Consider the following 7235-nt stretch of genomic DNA (forward strand, 5'->3'; position numbering starts at 1 on the left):
TCTTCATGTTGTGGAATTCTTAGCACCCGTAAGTTATTCCTTTTCTTTCATGGTGTCCCACATAACTCTCAGGCTTTTTTTTTCATTCTGTTTTTCTGATTGTTCTAGCATAGTAGTATTGAGAGATTTATCTTCAGGCTAACTGCTTTGGGCTTCCATTGCTTTGAGTCTACTCCTTTGTCCTTTCCTCTTTTAAAATTTTGGTATTAATCTTCTGGATTTCTAATAGTAAGTTTTGGTTTTTATCAAATTTGCATTGTTTTGTCTGCTTGTTCTTGTAGTATTTTCCTTAATTCTTCTAAAGCTTTTTCTGTGTTTTCATTGTTTTCCTTGATTTTTCAGTCAATTATTTGAAGGTACCTAAATATCATTCTTTTGAATTCTTTTTCAGTTAGTTTCAATACCATTTTCCCTCAGAATTGTTTTCTGACTCTGCATCTTAGTCATTTGTTTAGCCATTCTCTCTTGTTTCTTTATATGAACTAAAATTGTCTGTTGTCTCTGGGACATTATGGTATTGTCATATTTGTATTTAATTGATGATTGTATGTTTATGTGTTCTTAGATTCTCTCCAACTGTCTTCTGTGAGTGGAGTTAGAGAATGAAACTGTGTACACAGTTCTTTGTTCATTGTTCATGCACCTCCGTTTAGGGTGGGTTTGGCTGATGTCAGCTGCTATCTATTTTTGATCAGGTGGTATAGAGGCCCTCCCTGACTTTGAGGTTCCCTGTAAGACACCTTTAACAGTTACAGGAAGCCACTGTTACAAAATGTAATTTTTATGGCTATAATGTAATATGTCATATACTCAGCCTGCTCAGTTGTTTCCATTATTCTCTTTGTAAGTTCATACTACATTCGTTGAGCACATCCCATAATTATTTCTCAATGAAGGTTTTGAGGATGGGGTGTGACATAATCGGAGCTATTAGTATGAGTGCCAAATACAGTGAAATCTTACTTAACTGGAATTCAGCTAACCACAACCCTTAATTAACCAATTTTCTTTTGCCCAACTTTGGGAACATAAAGGAAATTCTCTCTCTCTCTTTGTCTCTGTGTCTCTCATACACACACACACACACACAGAGTTGAGATTAAGTTAAAAAATCCTAACTCTGTCACTTAGTAGGAGTCACTATGGGTAGTACAATTAATGTGCTCCACTGCTAACTGAAAGCTTGGAGGTTTAAGTTCAGCTAGAAGCACCTAGCAAAGAAAGACCTGGGCATCTATTTCCAAAAAATCAGTGATTGAAAACCCTACAGAGCACAGTTCTACTCTGACACACATGGAGCCGCCATGAGTCAGAGACAACTAGACAGCAACTGGTTACTGGGGCCACTGTAATGCCCAAAGGCAAATTATTAACCTCTCTATAGCCTGTTTCCCCATTGGTTAAGCAAGGATAATAATAATACGTAGGTTGTGAGGATTCAATAAATAATATATGTAAAGTATCTAAAAGTGTCAGTGCCTGGGACATAGTTGTTGTTGTTGTTATGTGCCGTGGAGTCGGTTCTGACTCATAGCGATCCTGTACAGGGTTTCTGAGGCTATAAATCTTTATGGGAGCAGAAAGCTTCATCTTTCTCTTGCAGAACAGCTGGTAGTTTCGAACTGCTGACCCTAAGGATAGCAGCCCAATTCATAACCATTATGCTACCAGAGCTCCTTAAGTAGTATGTAAATTGCTATGATTATGATCAGGAATGCCTAGATTGCATGTATTCAACCTACTTTCTTACCCCCTTCTCTAGTCTATGAACATAGGATCCCCTATAACCAGATACATAAAACACCTTGAAGACATATTTCTTGATTGTTAATGCTCAAAAAATTAACCAGAAATCTCCAGTTTTCTGAACAATCACAAAATCATCTAAATGTTGTCAGTAAAAAACTTCACAAACATGTTAAGAAAGGAGACACTTTAGAATTATTTTAAATAGCAACACAAAGGGTTTTCTGTTTACTTCAAAAGATCAGAATGATGTTAAGGATCAAGACATCTGTCAAGTCAGGTCTCTATTCCTAGTTTGTATTGTGTACTTAGCAGTGTTAATAAGTGAGTCCCTGTTTGAACCACAAGGTTGGCAGTTCAAGCTCACCAGCCACTCCTCAGAAACCCTGTACAGAGTCACTATGAGTCAGAACCAACTCGATGGCACTTAACAACAGCAGCAGGAAGCTGGATGCCAGAAGCAGTTTTGTGCTTGACTACTAATCAAAAAGTCTGGTATTTCAAACCCACCCAGAGGGTGGTAAAAGTGGTTCAGTGTTTAACTACTAATCAAAAGATTGGTGATTCAAACTCAACCAGAAGTGCCTTGGGAGAAAGATCTGGTGATCTGCTTCCAAAAGACCATAGCCACACATAGGGGCTACATGGATTGCGATCAACTTGATGGCAATGATCTTTCTTTTGGCTCTTGCATGGATTATCTTTTTCATTACTCAAATCCTGTGAGATTGGTTTTCCCTTTAAAAAATTGGTTATGAATCAGGTTGCTAACCTCAAGGTTAACTTGTAGTGGATCATAGATCTAAATGTAACAAGTAAAGCTATAAAAGAACAAATTAAAAAATCGAGACAATCTTAGTGACCTTAATTAGGCATTTTTATAAAATAGGACACATAAAGCATAAATTATAAAAGAAAAAAATCAATAAATTAGATCATCAAAGTTTAAAATGTGTGTTCTTTGATGGCACCATTCAGAAAATGACAGCCCTTGTGAATTCTGCGAAGATAGCTGTGTCCCTCTTTGTGAAACCCCTGCTGATTTCAATCTGGTCCCTATATCTGATGTGCATACGCCTAAGGTGTTGGCTTATCAAAACTGGCTGGTTCCAGAAGATTCTCTCCAGAAGCCCACTCCACCAGAGGCAATGGCAAGAAGTTACTGAGAACATCTTCAGCACCCACAATTTCATAAGCAGGGCTGCTAGTCTTCAAACACACTGGCAACAAAAGTCATTTTGAGGATGGTCGACTATTTCTGAAATTGAAGACTATTCAGTCCAGTACTAGTTCCTGCCTATTTCTAGATAATGCAAGAAGTAGAAAAATCTAAATCACTCTGAAAGCAGATTTTTTTTTTTTCCTTGATGGGATCAAAGAGCTCCACAATTTGATAAGACCACTGCTATATGTCCTGCCAGGACATCCCAGGGCAAAACAGCACCAATTTCCCCAAATAGGCCCTTCAATGCCAAAATAAGCAACTATTTGAACTGGGCAGTATTCACCCAATCCCACACTGTTGAAATGCTCAGCAGACTTTCACTAGTGGTGCTCAGAGAGAGTTTTGTAAACTACTCTTTCATATGTGTCAAGTAAGCCTGGTTTATCTTTTCATTGATGATGCTTAGTTCTCATAGCTACCCTCTGCAACCGAGACCATAGATACTTTGTACTGAAGCTGGGGAGGTTCATGGGCAGGTCTCATCCTCAGCCCAGAGTCACCTCCCATGGTGTCCTCTGCCCAGGATGAGCCAGACTTCACGTCAGCAAGTACTTGTTTTAGGTGCTGTTCCATTGGTTCTGAATAATAGAAACGTATGTAAAACAGAATAAAATGTTGCCAAGTTCTGAACCATTCTCAAAATCATTTTATATTTGATTCCATTGTTGCAACCATGTTGTCAGTTAAAAATATATTGTCTAGTGGAATGCCATCAAGTCAATTCTGATTCTTAGCAACCCTATAGAACAGAATAGAACCACTTTCATAAGATTGTAATCTTTATGGGAGTAGATTGTCAGATCTTGTCTTCTGTGGAGCCACTGGTGGCTTTGAACCACCAACCGTCTGGTTAGCAGCCAAGTGCTTAACTATGCTTCTCTAGGGTTTCTTCAATACAAGGCATAAAAACCACTGCTTTTGAATCTATTCCAACTCTATAGAACATTGTAGAATTGCCCCAAAGGGATTCCTTGAAACAGATTAGTAGGTCATTGAAAAGATTTGGAGAAAGATGTGGCAGTCTGTTTCTGTCCCGGAAGCTCCAAAAGCCTGAAATATGTGTTCAAAGCTATAAATTCAGGCATCAGTGTAATTTCTACTAAAGAGCCCACAGGGAAACCGGGATTGTGGCTCTCCTTGGAAACCCTTCACAGGGTCGCTATGGGTCAGAATTGACTCGATGGCACATCACAACAACAACAACCAAGAAGTGGCTAACAGACCTAGAAAACTAAATTGAGGGGCAGGGGAGTAAACAGAAGAATATTCAAATGTCCACTTTTCAATTTGGCTTTATTCTTGTATCCTTAACAGACTTGAGTATAGGCATGATTTCATCATCTATCTGTTTTGCTGTGTTTTTTTTTTTTAATTAAAAAAATAAGGAGAAGGCCATCATTCAGTCTAAGGTTATACTTTTAGGATTTCAAACCTAGTTAGATATGATTTGGATAACAAGCCTACCTATATCTATGTAGAATAAATTCTTCACTGAATTTATAACTACTTAACAATTATTGACAGTATTAACACAAGTTGGGTCATCTTTGAACACCTAAATTTTACCAGTAAACATTCTTAGGCTGTGTTCTTGTGCAAAACAAAAACAAAAAAACTTGTGGGTGTAATCCCATAGGATTTTCTTTCTTTTGTTAATGAGTCCATATAACTATGGAATATCTCAAACCAATCACTTTTGAGATGTAAAAAGATCAGATTAGACACAGAAGTAAGCAAGCACGAATGGGTGAAGGAGAGATGCCACATGGAGGTCTTCAAGGAGCTCCAAGAAGAACACTGTTGCTGTTGTTATATGCCCTGGAGTCAGTTCTGACTCATAGTAAGGACCCTGTACAGGGTTTCTGAGGCTGTAAATCTTTACGGGAGCAGAAAGCCTCATCTTTCTACTGCGGAACAGCTGGTAGTTTCGAACTGCTGACCTTGCGGTTCACAGCCCAATTCGTAATCACTATGCTAACAGAGCTCCTTAAGAAGAACACTCCAGAAGCTGAAAAAAAATTTTTTCCCCCAGAGCAGACAAAGAGCACCTTCCCCTAGAGCTGGCACCCTGAATTCTGCCTTCTATTCTCCTAAACTTTGAGAAAAGTATTTTCTGTTATAGCTGCATTAAATAACTGAGACAGATAGCAAATAAGTATATGGAAAGAAGCTCAAGGAAATGAAAATTTATACCCCAAGAATGTACCAGTATAGATCCACTTAAATGGATAAAATTTTAAAGATTGATAATACTAAGTATTGATTACAATGTAGAGCAGCTAGAAATCACTTATGTTATTGATGCTGTTAGGTGCTGCTGAGTATGTTCTGACTCATAGCAACACTGTGTACAACAGATTGAAACGTCATCCTCACAATCACTGCCATGCTTGAGCCCATTATTGCAGCCACTGTGTTACTCCATTTCTTTGGGGGAGGCTTCCTCTTTTTCACTGACCCTCTACTTTACCAAGCCTGATGTCCTCCAAGGATTGGCCTTTCCAAAAAACATGACCTAAGTATGTGAGATGAAGTTTCACCTTTGTTTTTAAGGAGAATTCTGGCTGTACTTCTTCCAGGATAGATTTGTTCATTCTTCTGGCAGTCCATGGATATTCAATATTCCTTGCCAACACCATAATTCAAATGTTTCAATTCTTTTTCAATCTTCCCTATTCACTCTCCAGCTTTCACATGCCTATGAGGTGATTGAAAAGACAATGGCTTGAGTGAGGTGCACCTTAGTTCATAAAATAACAGTTCTTTTAAAAGGTCTTTTGCAGATTTGCCCAATGCAATACATCGTTTGATTTCTTGAATGCTGCTACCATAAGTGTTGATTGTGGATCCAACTAAAATGAAATCCTTAACAATGTCAATAATTTCTCCATTTGTTATGATTTTTTTGTTAGCTCAGTTGTAAGGATTTTTTGTTTTCATTATGTTGAGGTGTAACCTATTCCGAAGACTGTATTCTTGGGTTTTCTTCAGTAAGTGCTTTAAGTCTTCTCTTTCAGGAAGCAAGGTTGTGTCATAAGCATGTCGCAGGTTGTTAATGAGTCTTCCTCTAACCCTGAGGTCATGTTCTTCATACAGTCCAGCTTCTCAGATTATTTGCTCAGCATCTTAGTGTGTGGCTATAGGATCAGCACTGGACTGCAAACCACAAAGTCAGCAGTGCTCCCTGGAAATCCTATACAGTTGTCGCTCTGAATCAGAACCAACCTGACGACACTTAACAACAACAGCACAGATTGAATAAGTATGATGAAATGATACAATCTAAATACACGTCTTTCTTGATTTTAAATCACACAGTAGCCCCTTGTTCTGTTTGAATGACTGCCTCTTGGTCTATATACAGGTTGTATGTGAATACAATTAAGTGTTCTGTAATTCCCATTCTTCGCAATGTTATCCATAATTTCTTATGATCCACAGTCAAATTCCTTTGCATAGTCAATAAGACACAGGTGTGGCACTGTTGTATAAACACTGGACTGGTAACCACAAGGTCACTAGTTCAATTGCCCAGCCACTCTCAGAAACCATATGGATTACTATGAGTCAGAGCTGACTTGACGGCACACGACATCATCTTTCTGGTATTTTTGCTTTTAGTCAATGTCCATCTGACATCAGCAATAACATTCTTCAATCCACATCCTTTTTTGAATCCAAGTTTAATTTTTGTCAATTCCATGTTGTTGTTATTGTTAGGTGCCATTGAATTGGTTCCAACTCACAGAGACCCAATGCATAACAGAAGGCAACATTGTCCAGTTCTGCACCAATCTCAAAATTATTGCTTGAACATTGCTGCTACAAAAGTGTCAATGAATTTCATTGGGAGTCTTCCTCTTTTTCACTGATCCTCCACTTTCCAACCATGATGTCCTTCTCCAGAGATGAACCCTCCTGATAATATGTCCAAAGTACGAGAGACAAAGTCTCACCATCCAGACTTCTAAGGAGCATTCTGACTGCACTTCCTCCAACACAGATTTGTTTGTTCTTCTAGAAGTATATGGTACTTTCAATATTCTTTTCCAACATCACAATTTAAATACATCAATTCTTCAGTAATATGCCCTATGCACTGTCCAACTCTCACATGCAATGATGCAATTGAAAATACCATTTTCAATTGAGTCAGGCACATCTTATACCTCAAACTGACATCTTTGCTTCTTAGCACGTTAAAGATGTCTTGTGTAGCAGATTTGCCAAATGCAGTGAATCATTTGCTTTCTTTTTTTTTTTT

General features: G+C 38.2%; 1 pseudogene; it reads right to left on the reverse strand.

Moving 5' to 3' along the window:
• Positions 1-2823: 2823 nt before the first annotated feature.
• The window catches only part of LOC102822572, a 7886-nt pseudogene continuing 3474 nt past the window's right edge, over positions 2824-7235 (reverse strand).

Source organism: Chrysochloris asiatica, unplaced genomic scaffold (genome assembly GCF_000296735.1).
Source record: "Chrysochloris asiatica unplaced genomic scaffold, ChrAsi1.0 scaffold00058, whole genome shotgun sequence".
NCBI classification, from domain to species: Eukaryota; Metazoa; Chordata; class Mammalia; order Afrosoricida; family Chrysochloridae; genus Chrysochloris; species Chrysochloris asiatica.